The 17,605-nt window shown below is 43.0% G+C and overlaps 1 pseudogene; it reads right to left on the bottom strand.

The window, feature by feature from the left end:
* LOC117502381 overlaps positions 1-17,605 on the bottom strand; it is a 107,917-nt pseudogene that overhangs the window by 70,730 nt on the left and 19,582 nt on the right.

Below are 17,605 nucleotides of genomic sequence, written 5' to 3'. Positions count from 1 at the left end.
CACGACAACAGTGGTAAAAAATAAAATAAAAATCCACTGGACAGGCTGTGGAGCAGCACAGGTAACACACGACAACAGTGCCAAAAAACAAAACAAAAATCCACTGAACAGGCTGTGGAGCAGCACAGGTAACACACGACAACAGTGCTAAAAATAAAATAAAAATCCACTGGACAGGCTGTGGAGCAGCACAGGTAACACACGACAACAGTGGTAAAAAATAAAATAAAAATCCACTGGACAGGCTGTGGAGCAGCACAGGTAATGCACGACAACAGTGCTAAAATAAAATAAAAATCCACTAGGCAGGCTGTGGAGCAGCACGACAACAGTGCTAAAAAATAAAATAAAAATAAAAACGAAAGCGTTAGCAAGCTAGTTAGCTTGCCAACGCTGATGAAGGTTAGCTGATAAAAGAGCTCCGTCGCGATGCTTCGACCGTTAGAGGTCTTCTTTAGGCGTTGGAGCACGGTGAAAAAGTAAAAAAAGTAAAAAAGTCTTGAAAAAGACTGTTAATTCAAAGAACTCAAACAGCTCAGTTCAAACAGCTAACAGATACAGCAGAACACCGCTGTGCTCCGGAACCAGAAAAAAGTTCCGGAGCACAGTAACAGTGTGCTCCGGATGCAACTAACATGCAACTAACATTTACATAACAGTAAATGTTAGTTGTCCCCAGTTTTTGCGTGACCAAAGCCATACACACGCACGCACACAGAGGCCACTTGGTTATTAATATAGATTAGCTAACAGCACTGATCAATGGACATTGATAATTACATGCTGGACTCAGACACCATTCAAGCAGAGGGCAGTAAATCATTTATATTAAAAGCGAAGTAGCCTCTGTGTGCATGTATGCGTGAGTGATTTTATTTAGTAAGTTCAATGTAAGTACATAATATGATTGTAAATACGTTAAAAATACATGGATGACACAAGAAAGTGAAAACAGTTACCGGTATTAACATTGTGGTCCATTTAATCAATCAATCAATTTTTTTATATAGCGCCAAATCACAACAAACAGTTGCCCCAAGGCGCTTTATATTGTAAGGCAAGGCCATACAATAATTATGTAAAACCCCAACGATCAAAACGACCCCCTGTGAGCAAGCACTTGGCTACAGTGGGAAGGAAAAACTCCCTTTTAACAGGAAGAAACCTCCAGCAGAACCAGGCTCAGGGAAGGGCAGTCTTCTGCTGGGACTGGTTGGGGCTGAGGGAGAGAACCAGGAAAAAGACATGCTGTGGAGGGGAGCAGAGATCGATCACTAATGATTAAATGCAGAGTGGTGCATACAGAGCAAAAAGAGAAAGAAACAATGCATCATGGGAACCCCCCAGCAGTCTACGTCTATAGCAGCATAACTAAGGGATGGTTCAGGGTCACCTGATCCAGCCCTAACTATAAGCTTTAGCAAAAAGGAAAGTTTTAAGCCTAATCTTAAAAGTAGAGAGGGTGTCTGTCTCCCTGATCTGAATTGGGAGCTGGTTCCACAGGAGAGGAGCCTGAAAGCTGAAGGCTCTGCCTCCCATTCTACTCTTACAAACCCTAGGAACTACAAGTAAGCCTGCAGTCTGAGAGCAAAGCGCTCTATTGGGGTGATATGGTACTACGAGGTCCCTAAGATAAGATGGGACCTGATTATTCAAAACCTTATAAGAAGAAGAATTTTAAATTCTATTCTAGAATTAACAGGAAGCCAATGAAGAGAGGCCAATATGGGTGAGATATGCTCTCTCCTTCTAGTCCCTGTCAGTACTCTAGCTGCAGCATTTTGAATTAACTGAAGGCTTTTTAGGGAACTTTTAGGACAACCTGATAATAATGAATTACAATAGTCCAGCCTAGAGGAAATAAATGCATGAATTAGTTTTTCAGCATCACTCTGAGACAAGACCTTTCTGATTTTAGAGATATTGCGTAAATGCAAAAAGCAGTCCTACATATTTGTTTAATATGCGCTTTGAATGACATATCCTGATCAAAAATGACTCCAAGATTTCTCACAGTATTACTAGAGGTCAGGGTAATGCCATCCACAGTAAGGATCTGGTTAGACACCATGTTTCTAAGATTTGTGGGGCCAAGTACAATAACTTCAGTTTTATCTGAGTTTAAAAGCAGGAAATTAGAGGTCATCCATGTCTTTATGTCTGTAAGACAATCCTGCAGTTTAGCTAATTGGTGTGTGTCCTCTGGCTTCATGGATAGATAAAGCTGGGTATCATCTAAGGGGGAGAGAAGCTGCAGAGAGGTGTGTAAGACTACAACTCTGCTTCCTGGTCCCAACCCTGGATAGTCACGGTTTGGAGGATTTAAGAAAATTGGCCAGATTTCTAGAAATGAGAGCTGCTCCATCCAAAGTGGGATGGATGCCGTCTCTCCTAACAAGACCAGGTTTTCCCCAGAAGCTTTGCCAATTATCTATGAAGCCCACCTCATTTTTTGGACACCACTCAGACAGACAGCAATTCAAGGAGAACATGCGGCTAAACATGTCACTCCCGGTCTGATTGGGGAGGGGCCCAGAGAAAACTACAGAGTCCGACATTGTTTTTGCAAAGTTACACACCGATTTAATGTTAATTTTAGTGACCTCCGATTGGCGTAACCGGGTGTCATTACTGCCGACGTGAATTACAATGTCGCTAACTTCACATTTCGCAAAACAGAGTCGCCAATAACCAGAGTTTGATCCTTGGCGGGTGTGTCGTCGAGTGGGGAAAAACGGTTAGAGATGTGAACGGGTTGACGGTGTACACGGGGCTTCTGTTTAGGGCTACGCTTCCTCCTCACAGTCACCCAGTCAGCCTGTTTTCCCGGCTGCTCGGGATCTGCCAGGGGGTAACTAACGGCGGCTAAGCTACCTTGGTCCGCACCGACTACAGGGGCCTGGCTAGCTGTAGAATTTTCCACGGTGCGGAGCCGAGTCTCCAATTCGCCCAGCCTGGCCTCCAAAGCTACGAATAAGCTACACTTATTACAAGTACCGTTACTGCTAAAGGAGGCCGAGGAATAACTAAACATTTCACACCCAGAGCAGAAAAGTGCGGGAGAGACAGGAGAAGCCGCCATGCTAAATCGGCTAAGAGCTAGTAGCTACGCTAAGCTAGCGGATTCCTAAAAACACGCAAAGTGAATAATGTGTAAATAATTTAGAGGTGATTCAGCAGAAGGAGTGCTTTAGTTAAGGCACGTAAAGATTACACTGGGAAACAAATCGTAATCTAGAAAACTAGATCAATCTAACTGCGCAGATTAAACAGCTAACAGATACAGAAAAACACCGCTGTGCTCCGGAACAGGAAGTGATACAATATTTAAAAATCAAATGACAAGATAGAATACAAAATAATAACATTGATATTAAATTATAATAATAGTGTGTATATCATAACAAAAAACAAACATTTATAAATACATTAAGAAATTAACATTAAAAATTATGTAATTAACAGTAAAAAAAAAGGGTTTGAGGTCTAAGGTTCTAAACTCAGTGTAGAAACTTTGCATAATTTATTACCACTCTGGAAAAATGTCAGCTACCTATTTTATAAACTGTATTACCACAGGGAACATGTCAGTATACTATATTCTTGGCTCCACCTTTTAATTTCACACTAAAACAAATTGCATGAATGCCATACAAATTCACGCCCACCAGCATTTGGAGAAGTCTGATTGCATTGGCATGTTCCAATTGTGCCCCCGATGAGCCGAACTTCACCCCCTCACACACACTCCGTGTCAGTGCACAAAAGGGAATATTGTAATGTACAAAGTCCCTGGCACACAATCATCATGTGCACTGCGCAAACACACCAAAAACACTTTTTTTTCATGTGTCAGTGAGTCAGTGCATCTCTGTGACGCATTGACGTGCACTGCAGCTGTGTGCACGGGGTCTAACAGCCATGTTAACGTGATAAATCAGATGAATCCTCTGACACATGGTGGACTGTCAATGGATGTGTGATTACATGCTCATTCTGGACATCCTGCTCCTGTTACTCAGCCGGGATGATAGCTGATCACAGTGCTGCGTGTGCATTGCCCACACATCACATGTGTAAGCGTCACGTGCGTGAACCGCCTGGTCAGCATGGTGGCCGTTATTCACAGCTGATCTAAAGAGAACGGGTGAGAGAGAGACAGTGAGGGAGACAGAGAGAGGGTGCCGGCATTCACAGTCTCATGTGACAGCTCGGTAAGTCACTGCATGTTAACATGTCACATGAGACTGTCTATAAAATACATGTAAATATCCAAATAGTTGTGTTGCTCCTGACCAGTGTTAATTTAACACCGTCAGTGAATTTACTGTGTACAGACCAGGGAATCAAAACATTCAACCACACATTATTAATGGCCTAAATGATGTGTTTTCCCCAGTGACACGAGAGGAGACAGAGTATGAAAGCAGTGCTATTATACGCACATATATTCTCAGTGTTTCACGGGTGCGGGCAGGACAGGCCTGTAGCGGGACTGGATGTACACACACGTTGCGGGTGTGGCAGGTAACGGTCCGTTATTCAGCGGGGGCGTCCAGGAGCCACGTCGGATTTGGTGCTGCTCAGTTTGCCACGCCCCCAGTGAACAGCTGATTTCCAAAGAGGAAGCGAAAGTGCGGACAGAGAGTGTGTGAAGGTGGTGGTGGGGGGGATTCCGACCCAGGAACTGTCCTTACACTGCCCCCCCACTCCCCACCCCTGCTTGCTTTCCACCCAGACCTCGGGTGCGGCATTGTGGGGTTTTGTACTGTGTTGTTTTTATTCCTGGTCTTTTATTACCCGAGGCCACCATATGGCCATCGGGTATTGCAAAGACCTGGCGTCTTCACAGGGAACTGTTGTGTGGGCCGCTGAAGAGGAGGTACTGCTGGCCCACCACCAGAGGGCGCCCTGCCTGAAGTGCGGGCTTCAGGCACGAGAGGGCGCTGGAGCAACCGGGAGTGACAGCTGTCACTCATCACAACCACATCTCCATAAAAGCCGGGCAGCATCGTCACCTCACTGCCGAGAAATCGTCTACCGATCAGGTAAACGATCAGCCGTGATTTTGGTGTCATACAACTTTCTGAACATTTGTAGACGTACCTGTTTGACTGGTCAGCAGCTGGAAGCTGGGAGGAGACGACGTCTTCGCTCCTCCGATAAGTAGTCCTTCAGGCGCTGCACGTTTTTGTTCCTGTGTGACTGATTGAGAGGTGGAGGTGTTTCCCACCCTTTCTGACTGTTTGCTGGGTGTTCACACACCCACCATCACCTGTCTGTTCTTCCTGCCAGCAGTACCTGATCTGACAGCTGGAGGCAGTGGCCACCTGGGGACCCAGCGCTTGGTGGCTCCGGGGTGCTTCAGATCTGGTGGCAGTGGAAAGCGTGTGGGATCCGGCTCTTTTCTGGATGGGCGTCTTCTATCCTCAAGCCTGCCCACACGTCACCGTGACTTACTGACTGTTGATCTCAATTGTGTTGTCTGTTGCGCACATTCACAACATTAAATTGTTATATTTTGGCTTATTCCATTGTCCGTTCATTTGCTCCCCCTGTTGTGGGTCCGTGTCCCTACATTTTCACAACAGGGAACATTCTTGGGACACAGACCTTGGACAAGTTCAAAGATAGCTAACCTTGAGATATTTTAAGATGTATTTTAAGAGGTTAAAATGTCACATTCTGTTTGAATCTGTTCTGCTTTGTTTTTGAGTGGTGGGGGGATGACAGCCAATCAGAGTAGAGCTGCACCGTGATATCTTCAAAACCGCTTTGTTTTGTGTTTAAGTCTCTCATACACTGAGGAAAATAAGTATTTGAACACCCTGCGGTTTTGCAAGTTCTCTCACTTAGAAATCATGGAGGAACATTGAACTTGTTACCTGTATAAAAGACACCTGTTCACACTCAATCACACTCCAACCTGTCCACCATAGACAAGACCAAAGAGCTGTCTAAGGACACCAGGGACAAAACTGTAGACCTGCACAAGGCTGGGATGGACTACAGGACAACAGGCAAGCAGCTTGGTAGAAGACAACAACTGTTATGATTATTTATTAGAAAGGGGAAGAAACACAAGATGACTGTCAATCTCCCTCGGTCTGAGATTCCATGCAAGATCTTACTTAGTGGGGTAAGGATTTTTTTTTTTTTTTCCTCATTTAACCTTTATTTTACCAGGGAGATTAAAAACCTCTTTTTCAAGGGAGCCCTGGCCAAGATGTAGCAATAAAAATACAGTTACAGTATAACAAATAAATTAATTAAAACAAATACATGTGAAGGAGGATGATTCTGAGAAAGCTCAGAACTACACAGTAGGACCTGGTCAATGACCTGAAGAGAACTGGGACCACAGTCACAAAGATTACATTAGTAACATGATGCTGTCATGGTTTAAAATCCCGCAGGGCAGCAAGGTCCCCCTGCTCAAGCCAGACACATGTCCAGGCCTGTTTAAACTTCACCAGTGACCATCTGGATGATCCAGAGGAGGCATGGGAGAAGGTCATGTGGTCAGATGAGACAAAAATAGAGCTTTTTGGAATCAACTCCACTTACCATGTTTAGAGGATGAGAACAAACCCAAGAAAACCATCCCAACCGTGAAGCATGGGGGGTGGAACCATCATACTCTTGGAGTGCTCTTCTGCACAGGGGACAGGATGAGTGCACCATATTGAAGGGAGGATGGATGGGGTCATGTATTGTGAGATTTTGGCAAACAACCTCCTTCCCTCAGTAAGGGCACTGAAGATGGGTCATGGCTGGGTCTTCCAGCATGACAATGACCCCAAACACACAGCCAGGGCAACTAAGGAGGGGCACCGTAAGAAGCATTTCTTAGTCCTGGAGTGGCCCGGCCAGTCTCCAGACCTGAACTCAATAGAAAATCTTTGGAGGGAGCTGAAACTCCACAGCTGAAAGATCTAGAGAAGATCTGTATGGAGGAGTGGACCAAAATCCCTGCTGCAGTGTGTGAAAACCTACAGGAAATGTTTGAGCTCTTTAAATGCAAACAAAGGCTACTGTACCAAATAACACTGATTTTCACAGGTGTTCAAATACTTATTTGCAGCAGTAACACAAATTATTCAAAAAAATCATACATTGTAATTTGCGGATTTTGAAAATTTCAGACCCCTCCATGATTTGTAAGTGGGAGAACTTGCAAAATCACAGGGTGTTCAAATACTTATATCTGTCACTGTATATTATGTAAAAGCTGCCGAGAAATAAAAACTTAAAAACCGAAAACGTCATTTTTGGAACCTTATAACACCTCTGAACTTATTTCACGGATGTTAGCATGGTGACATCACAGGCTGGTAGCTAGCTGCAAAACTCTGTTCTGTTTGTGTGTAAATATATCCTCTGTCATATAATATGTAAAAGATCGCACGAAATAAACACTTCTAAAACTGAAAACACTTTGTAACCTTATAACACATTTTGCAGCGTTATGTGCATGCTAATTTCTGCTAAGTCAAAGCTAACTTCCTATGGCATTAAATTTGTGTCAATACCAGCAAATGCACAGAGGGTGATCTACAAATATTCCTTGATTTGCATAACTTCCACTTTTGTCAAAAGCTCATGTACATGCACACAAAGCCTCCTGCAGACGCTGTTAAGATGTAAATATTGTTTATGACTGACTGATTAATAGAGGGGCTTTTGTGAGCTACAAATTGCGTGTAAGACAACAAGATCTTAATAATTAAACAACTGCAAATTATAAAGAACACAAGGCTCGTACGGCCGAGGGTATTTTAACATTGCATTATATTTTATTCTGTTATTATTCTTTTGTGGGGGAAGATTCATGTCCGCATTGACCTGCACTCTGGGTGGTCCATCTGCACTTTTTATTGCACGAATCATTCGTGCTGGCTCTGTACCACATCCTGGGTATTTGTACACGGCCGTACATTTGTCTGTCCCGTATGACTGCAGCTAGAATTCTGTTTGTTCTTCCAATTCATAGGTGCTCTAGCGTGACAGGGCCCTTACCTACATTTGTCTTGTAATGTTGTCGGGTAAAAATCCATTCATTAGAAAAATGTCCAACCTCAGCTTAAATAAAATAAAAACTGTGCTTCCCCCGTCTGTTTGGGGTCACCACAGAGGGAATGATCTGGTTCTGCTCCACCTGTTTGACACTTTATATTCACAATCATAAAAAATGCAACATAACATCCCACATTTGCACTTACACCACATTTTCTGACTTTCTGCTGAAACGTTTTCCCACAAATGTATCTCTATAGCTGAAGGACAAGCGATCCTTGTACTTTACATTATCGGATTAAATTATCGAGATTTGTTATCACGTGAGATATCACATATCTAGCAGGTCTTCTCAGATCAGGATTAGATTTTGAGACTTGATCAAAATGTTGAAAAATTCTCATTTATGCAATGTTGATCCATCACCAACATCTGGGTGCTGATGAACACAAAAAGTTCAGAAGTTTTCCTCTGAGTAAAATGTTGAGTGAAAATGTTTTTGGTAAAACTCAGCACACAAAAAACCTGAATATAAATCGAAACATTTTATCACAGTACCTCAGAGTCCGTGACGTTGAAGGGAATGGGTTTAGTCGGGACTCTTCCCCACACCAGAGTGAAGGTCATCATGTTGCTTTGACCCTTGGTCACTTCAGTAACAGTCATATTGACGTTGGCGCCACAAATGTCATATTGCAGTGCTTCAAAGTCTCCTGCAGACCATAAAAACTGATCACATGCTTTCACGAGACATCTTTAATATTTGTTTATTTGTTCTGATCAAACTAAACAGTTTATTGAGAAAACATGAATATAACATATTGGTTAGAGTCGTGTAAAATTTGATTCTCTAGTCAGGTTTCTTGTAACTAAATGACTTCACAAACTCACCACATAATCACTAATATTACGTTGTTCCGCTAACATCAGTTTTTATGACTTTTCATACCTCTGTCTGAATTAAAGGTGACTGTATTCACTTCCTTGACTGTGGTCTTGTTTAGTGACCTGGACTGAGTCGGGTCTGATGGACCAAAGGCTGTTCAAGGCTACTTCCACAGCGTCTGCAGACGCTGTGACAGGGATCAGGCCTTAAAAAAAAAAAAAAGAAAGGTAAATTATCTTCAACAACAAGCAAGACCAAGAACTGCCCTATCACTCAGCCACATAGGGCCATATCTTGGCAGTACGGTATATAGTACAATATGGTCTAAAGCAGTGGTTTTCAAACCATGAGGCTCCCCCCCCCCCGCCAGAGTTCTTCAGGGGGTGTGAGGGATGGGTATCATGAACCAGTTCTTTGAGAATGATTAAGAAATGATTCGATCCACCGACAACAGCATTTTTGCTTAACGAGTCCCTTATCGGTCCTTCAGCGGCCGTTGTTTGAGGGTGTTTTATCGGGAGAATGAACATTTCTTTACGTTGATTACAGACCCACTGCAGAGTCTATAATCAACGCTTCTGTAATGGCTCTGCTTTGAAGCTTGAAACAAGAAGCAGTGCTCTGACCCGCTCCTTCGTTGGTTGTCTGCTTCGCTGCTTTTCAGAAGTGACAAGTCTGCTTCTTAATCCCTCTCAAAGCCATTTGAAAATGTCAATTGTGAGTCACTTTGTGTGGATTAAAATTACTAACTGGAACTCTTGTCTTGTTGGAGGTAAGAAATTAGAATTGTCCTCCATTCTGTTCACACAACTCCAAACGTTGCACCGCTCTCTACTGAGTCAAGTTAGAGTCTGGCTGGAATTAATAACTTCAAAGCTAATCACAGTTTAAATCAAATGACACCTCTTTCCAAACATAACAGACTAAAACTTTTTTCCTTCCAAAATGAGACGTCCTGCATTCTTTATGAATTACATTAATGTTGACAGGCAGTGCAGCCGGCTGCAAGAGCTCAGCTCAGAGGTATAGAGTTAGATTTGTGCCATGTCTGAAAGGAAATGCTTTTGAGAAAAGCTACAGATTTTGTTTATTTCTACTTATGTCCAGAGATCAAGGATCCAGTGACCAATTTCATATTTATTTACATTAAGACTCAGTAAAATGTTATTGACACAAAAAAAACCTGCAAAGCCTACTTTTAGTACACAGAAAATTCACAGGAGGTTTTGATTAGGGAATCGGATCGATAAGCGGAATCAATAATGGCATTGATAGATAAAATCTTATCAATACCATCCCTTATTATTTATGTTAAAATGTGTTAGTTATGCCAAAGACATTTAAAAACAGATGTTTCAAAGTTTAAAAACAATGTTTAAAATATGACAAAAGATAAAAATAGAATAGAAAGTTCCTTAAAAACACATGTTTAAAATGTTTGAAAAGGGTGTAAAATGTGTGAAAGAATAGAAAGTTCTTTAAAAACATGTTTAAAATGTTTACAAAGGCTGTAATGTGTAAATGCATAGACAGTTCCTTAAAAATGCACAAATACTTTTAAAATGTGTTTAAGATCTGTAAAAGAATAAAAAGAAACACATTAAGATGTTGAAATTGTATATATGTGTATCGGTGGGGGGGCAGCATTCATTTGTTCTCGGAGGGATAGGGCTCACTATCCCACACTTTGAAAGTCCCTGGTCTAAGGTACATAGGGTAAGTGCACTTTACTATGCAGCACATCATGGAAAATGGTAATAAATAGCTAAATGGCATGAGAATGACAGTCCAAGTGTTTAGTTTCCTGATGCATCGTTGCGAGATTTGGATGCTAACCAGGTGATGACTGGAACAAGGTCTTTGGTACCAAGTCTTTTTGGAGAATCCTTGGATATTGGTGGAATGGTTTTTGTGTCAAACAAACAGCTACTTAGAGACAATCAGACAAGAATTATCACTGCCACAGTGAGGGAACTTCAGCTATAACATTTTGGCTAGGTGTCTGCTCCCTTGGGCATGATCCAGCATAAAAGTACTGTTGCGGCTCGTCTTTAGTCTTCTCAGGATGTCGTCTTTTAGATAAAACAAACTAATTGCAAGTGATATGCTAGAAAATGACACAACACTTTAGAATAATTCAGCCTTAAGCAAGATAAAATGCACAGAGTTTTTAAGTTTATTTAAGCCTTCGACACAAAGCTTAGACAAACTGAGTCCTCTAGAGAGACTGAATATGACAACCGCGCTCGTCTATTTATTGGAGACCCGCGGGCATCGCTCCTCCTTCGACTTTTTTATTTATTTCATTCCCAAGACATGGTTTTCTATTGGAAGCGTCCTCTAGTGAACCCTAAGCAGGTGTTAGGCCATTATTTCAATGTGACAAATGCTCCCATTAAAACATGAAGGATTTACAACTGATTTTTTTTAAAAGACCTTCAGCCACAGGTGCAGCTGGCCTGAGGCCCCCTCCGCACGTGGCCTCAGCCACACGTGCAGCTGGCCTCAGGCCCCTGCACGTGGCCTGCGGAAAAGCACCTAAAAGGCCTTGGAAAGCCCCTGACAGACTAAATGACTAATAGAGCCCTTTTTTTTGGGTTGAACACCTGCTAGTTCAACCAGAGGACATACAGTTCGGATCAGGACACTTGATAGTTCATCACAGTTCAAATATGGACCTAAAAATTCTTCTACAGTCCCTCCTCTGGGACTCGAAAGAGTCCCATTACATCAACTATACTCTTGGGTTGTTTACTGACAAGACATCCTCATTTGTGCATTGCAATAAAAAAGAAAAACACATCACTCGACTTACTGATAACTCTGGTGCGGATATGAATATCAGTGATACTTCACACGGTAAATATATTGCAGTGCAGGTGAACCTACATACTAAGGCACAAGGTGAGCAATTAGCTGGATTATATCAACACAAGGTGACATTCAAACATTGAGTTTTGGTGTAATTCAAGGCACTTAAAATGGCCACATAAAACAAGTTACATCAACCTCTTAATCATGGCAAAGTAAAGGCTTCACATTGACATCAGTGCAACCAATCATCTTCTGGCATCTATTGACTCACTCAACCAGAGGCTCCAACCCATTATACGTGGTTCTACATATTATTTTGTTAAAGCATCACACATTTATTATTTAAATGCATCAAATAACCCCTACGTTACCGCTATTTAGTCAACCAATCAAGAAACAATTCTAAGGTTAGCGCAGCTATGTCTAGTTAAATGATAAACACAATAAATGGTTTCCCTTCATGTCCGTCCTTAAGTCATTTGCCTTAGTCAATCATATAATGGTTTTCATTATAGGCCATTTCTCAACATTCTCCACTTTGTTTTTCTTCTTTTTCAGCTTGTTTTCTAATGCCCTTTTTGGCCAGACGCCAAATTTAGGCGATGCATGTCTCTTGAGGCATGCTATAATTTAAGAAAAAGGGGTCCCTATGGTGCATCTTTACTACTAAATCTACAAACACGCCGTGTAAGGGTCCCCTTTTTATAACTTTGCAATGTGATATCTATGTGTATGCATTTAGCTTTATCTGTGTTACGCAGATGATGGTAAGGACAGACATTTACCCAACCTTCGTTACTAACATATATCCTTTGTTTTTATTTACACTCAGATTTCTGAAACCAGTCCGCAATTCAAACTCAAGAACCAAGATCATAGTCCGTGTTCAGTGCCATTACGTCAGTCCGCGCTCCTCAGCATTTACTCAGCATCTGAAGTTTTGGGAGAAGTTGGGGAACATGGGGAGGTTGGCCTTTCAGGGGTAGTGGGGGAAGGATCAGGAATTCTGGCTTTCAGACAGTCGTGCAGTTCTCTGATGGATCTTTCCAGCTCCTTGTGCTGCTTGGCCAGGTTGTACAGGGCCCCCAGAGAATTCTTGCCCACATTCAGGGTGGTGGTGGCCAGCCCTAGCTGTTCCCTTTCCATATGCTCCATCATGCAGGCTAGCATGTCCATACTAGACTGAAGACCACACAGTTGAGTATGGAGGCCCTCCTGAGCACAAGAGATGTTGGCATTGCCACGGTGTATCCTGAACAGGTATGCAGCTGTCTGACTTAGTTGTGGCATGATTTCCTCAAATAGCTCATGGGGAATGTGATTTGTGAGGGGCAGGAGCTGCTCCAAGGTTTTTGGAACAGACTCTTGTGGAAGACGAAGCTCTCGAACCAAGATTGCCATGTCCAGTGGGGTGACCATGACCAGATTAAGGTTGTGCAGTCCAGGGGACAGGAAGTACAAGGGGGAAGGCATTTCGTGTGTGGGGGGAGTATTGTTGATGTCGCACAGGCAAGTGGGTGGGACACTCTGGGCATTTAGCAGCCTGTACAATGCTCCCCTCTGTCCTGGTGGGTGAGTTTGGCTAAGGTCTACCCCTGCTGATCCTCCTCCAGAGGTACTGGGCTGATCAGAATATCTCTCCTGCCTTGGGGGTGGAAAGCTGGGGACAGGTCCTAGCAGTGAATTGGGTCTAGGATGCACTCGGGCGGTTGCTGCATATGGCCGACCTTGGCTGCCTCCCCTGGAGGGTATCGTTGCCACTGGCACATGTGACTGTCTCCATGGCATCTGCGGAAGGGGTGTGTTCCTGAGTCCAAAGGGTCCTTCAGGTGATGGTGGAGTCCTCGGGCCGACTCTTGCTACAGGCAGATTCTGTGAAGCCGTCATCGCCAGGTGCTGGAACGATGAAGATCCTTCTGTTGCCAACTGGTTTAGCTGCTGGATGGAAGGCGGCTGTGGCGACCAATCATGTCTCGACCATCCCTCCTGCATATCCTCTTCTCCAAACAGTTCTGAGAGTCCAATCAGACTTGATAGAGGCAGATCAGGCATAGGTCCCTGATCAGGGGAGTCTGGTCTCTCAGCCATACTCCTGTGTCCTAGTAATATACATATACGTTCATTATTACAGCTCCATGTCATTCTTTCAGATATTGTCTATCCTATCCCTCATTTTTGTGGGTGCATGTGTGTGAATGTAAATGTGCGTGCATGTCTTCTTCCTCGTCTACAATATCACCAAGCACGGTCCATCCCAGTCCTCCCTATCTGGGGTGTACGCCACAATATTAGGGAGCTGGGGGCTGTCGGGGAGGATAATTGGTATTTCATCCATTTCCATATATTCTGGTTCTCTGTCTGTTTCGTTTGTGCTTTCTTCTAGGGCTCAGATGGCTAACAGTGGGAGCTGTCCTACTGTGGATGAAAGCAATTTATTGACCAGAAATTTTATCAAGGGAATACCACAACATATTACCAGCAAGACCGCCACCCCTGTTAGTGCCAAGATTACACCTATCTGGTATAACCAGTCTTTCCATGATATCCACCCTCTCCTTAGAGTCCCAAACAGTGAAAACAGTGGGCCAATATTCATTCCATTCCCTACAATGTATCCAGAATCGTCAGTTCCATTTCTCCCTCCTATGGAGTTACTTAACAGTTCCTGTTGCATCTCTTCAAGTGTGATTAAGAGCTCTGTCAAATTTCCGTCTTCCCCTGTACGCATGGGAATAGCTGTGCAACATTCGGTGGCTTTGATCATAATACAAACTCCTTGTTCATCAGCCATCATCATCTCGATAGCTAATCTATTTTGCATTGTCATTAGCGAGGTGGCGTGCAGTTGTTCGGTTAAGGCTCCTACTGCTGCCAATGTCCAGTTCAGGTATCTTTGCTGATTATACCACAAGTAATTAATCCACTGCACCTCCTGGAACCTAGAACGGATTTTTGGAGTAACCCCGAACAGAGCCAATGCCCATCCCCATTTATCCGCATCTTCATCTGCTTTAACTCTGCTACTGTCTATGGCTTCTAACTGTCGGGGTATCCCTTCTGGTATCCCGTTTCTTACTGTGATGTTGTAGTCTGTTTTAAACGTCATTATTCCTCTTTTCTTACGAAGTTTCTGTGGCATGGGTTGTATTGAGTTCGGCATTTCAATTACTGTTATTGCTCCTGTGAGCATCACAGGAGCACAAAGGCCTTTCCAATTCGGGGACAGCGATGACAGGAGTTTCCTTTTTTGTCCGCATATCCAAAAGATGTCAGCTAAGGGTACCGTTCCCTTAGCTAAATTTGGAGTAGATACCCATGAAGCATAGGTGAGATTCAGTCCAATTACAGACCCCCCTGTGGCCGGTACTATTTGTTCACACTGTATGCCTGCTGCTGGCAGGGTGTGACAGACGGTAATGTTCCATGCTGTTTTGGCCGGTTTGTATTCTTGCTGCTTTTGCATACACTGTATGTGGTGTTTTGGCTGGGTCGTCCCTACCTGCCAATCGCTTATGTATTGTGCTACTAAGCCTTTAGCTATACAGAATGGGTGTATCATCCCTTTCTCTATTTTAATCATAGGTGGAACGGTTCCTTCTGTACTTAGGGGCACTGGACAAAGTTTACTGTCGGCAGCATATTTTTCATCACCTACTGCCATTTTCATAACACATTGTGTATAGCATTCTGCTTGGTCTGAGTTATGTTGGGGACTCCTATAACAGTTGTTGATATCAGGTAGGGGTTTAGCCTGAGGTATCACACCTTTCCGGTGACAGGCTATGCAAGGCTTTTCACTGATCTGCCTAGCCGAAAATTTCAACCATTGGTAAAATAAATTGGTCTTCAACCCTTGTGTGCGGGCTAGGTCTGTACTGGGATCCCATCTCCCTAAGTGACTGCTTGTTTCTAGGCTTCTAATTGTCCTCTTTTTCCTTGGTTTGATTTTTACCCATTTTGTGGCTTCATGTACTGTAACAGTTACGTCTTGCTTGGTTTCCCTGCATCCTCTTTTATCACAAATTACCTCTATGTTGAGTGTTCCCTCCTCTTCACATTTGATGCTAATGGCTTCGCCTAATATGTAATCCCCCAGCTTTCCCTGTATTCCTATGTTCTTGTAGCTTCGGACAGTGGACTTATCTCTGTGCTTGTTCTGTTGGACCTCAGTGCTGCTTTTGATACTGTTGACCATAAAATTTTATTACAGAGATTAGAGCATGTCATAGGTATTAAAGGCATTGCGCTGCGGTGGTTTGAATCATATTTGTCTAATAGATTACAGTTTGTTCATGTAAATGGGGAATCTTCTTCACAGACTAAAGTTAATTATGGAGTTCCACAAGGTTCTGTGCTAGGACCAATTTTATTCACTTTATACATGCTTCCCTTGGGCAGTATTATTAGACGGTATTGCTTAAATTTTCATTGTTACGCAGATGATACCCAGCTTTATCTATCCATGAAGCCAGAGGATACGCACCAATTAGCTAAACTGCAGGATTGTCTTACAGACATAAAGACATGGATGACCTCTAATTTCCTGCTTTTAAACTCAGATAAAACTGAAGTTATTGTACTTGGCCCCACAAATCTTAGAAGCATGGTGTCTAACCAGATCGTTACTCTGGATGGCATTTCCCTGATCTCTAGTAATACTGTGAGAAATCTTGGAGTTATTTTTGATCAGGATATGTCATTCAAAGCGCATATTAAACAAATATGTAGGACTGCCTTTTTGCATTTACGCAATATCTCTAAAATCAGAAAGGTCTTGTCTCAGAGTGATGCTGAAAAACTAATTCATGCATTTGTTTCCTCTAGGCTGGACTATTGTAATTCATTATTATCAGGTTGTCCTAAAAGTTCCCTAAAAAGCCTTCAGTTGGTTCAGAATGCTGCAGCTAGAGTACTGACGGGGACTAGCAGGAGAGAGCATATCTCACCCGTGTTGGCCTCCCTTCATTGGCTTCCTGTTAATGCTAGAATAGAATTTAAAATTCTTCTTCTTACTTATAAGGTTTTGAATAATCAGGTCCCATCTTATCTTAGGGACCTTGTAGTACCATATTACCCCATTAGAGCGCTTCGCTCTCAGACTGCGGGCTTACTTGTAGTTCCTAGGGTTTGTAAGAGTAGAATGGGAGGCAGAGCCTTCAGCTTTCAGGCTCCTCTCCTGTGGAACCAGCTCCCAATTCAGATCAGGGAGACAGATACCCTCTCTACTTTTAAGATTAGGCTTAAAACTTTCCTTTTCGCTAAGGCTTATAGTTAGGGCTGGATCGGGTGACCCTGGACCATCCCTTGGTTATGTTGCTTTAGACGTAGACTGTGTTTCATAATTATTGTATGGCCTTGCCTTGCAATGTGGAGCGCCTTGGGGCAACTGTTTGTTGTGATTTGGCGCTATACAAGAAAAAAGTTGATTGATTGATTGATTGATTGTAGGCTTTTGATTTAATGTATACCAAATTATATGTTTTTCCTGTGTTTAGAATGCCTTGTTTAGCTGCTATTGCGGCCATGGCCACGGCACAGTCCGTTGTATGTTTTGGATGTCTATTTTCTCCCATACTGACCACCAGTAGTATTGTCAATCCCTTGAATAATTCCTTAATCATTGCTCTGATGACTGTTGAGATGTGCTACTAGATGTGCTACTAAGTGAGCCGTCACTAGATGAGCTGTCACTAGGGATGTGTGGTGTATCTGTGCTTTGTCTGGGTTGTACTTCCTGTGGTTCTTCTGTCGGTAAATCTACTGAGTTGCTGTCCGAGTCTGATGTCTCCTGTGGCCTGTCTATCTGTCGGTCTGTATTTCTGTCTGTCTGTTGGCCTGCGTCTCCAGTTGTTTCTGAGTCTGCATCTGAGTCTGTCGCTGCTCTATCTG

Source organism: Thalassophryne amazonica, chromosome 20, assembly GCF_902500255.1.
Source record: "Thalassophryne amazonica chromosome 20, fThaAma1.1, whole genome shotgun sequence".
NCBI lineage: Eukaryota > Metazoa > Chordata > Actinopteri > Batrachoidiformes > Batrachoididae > Thalassophryne > Thalassophryne amazonica.
This window is presented reverse-complemented; position numbering and strand designations above follow the sequence as displayed.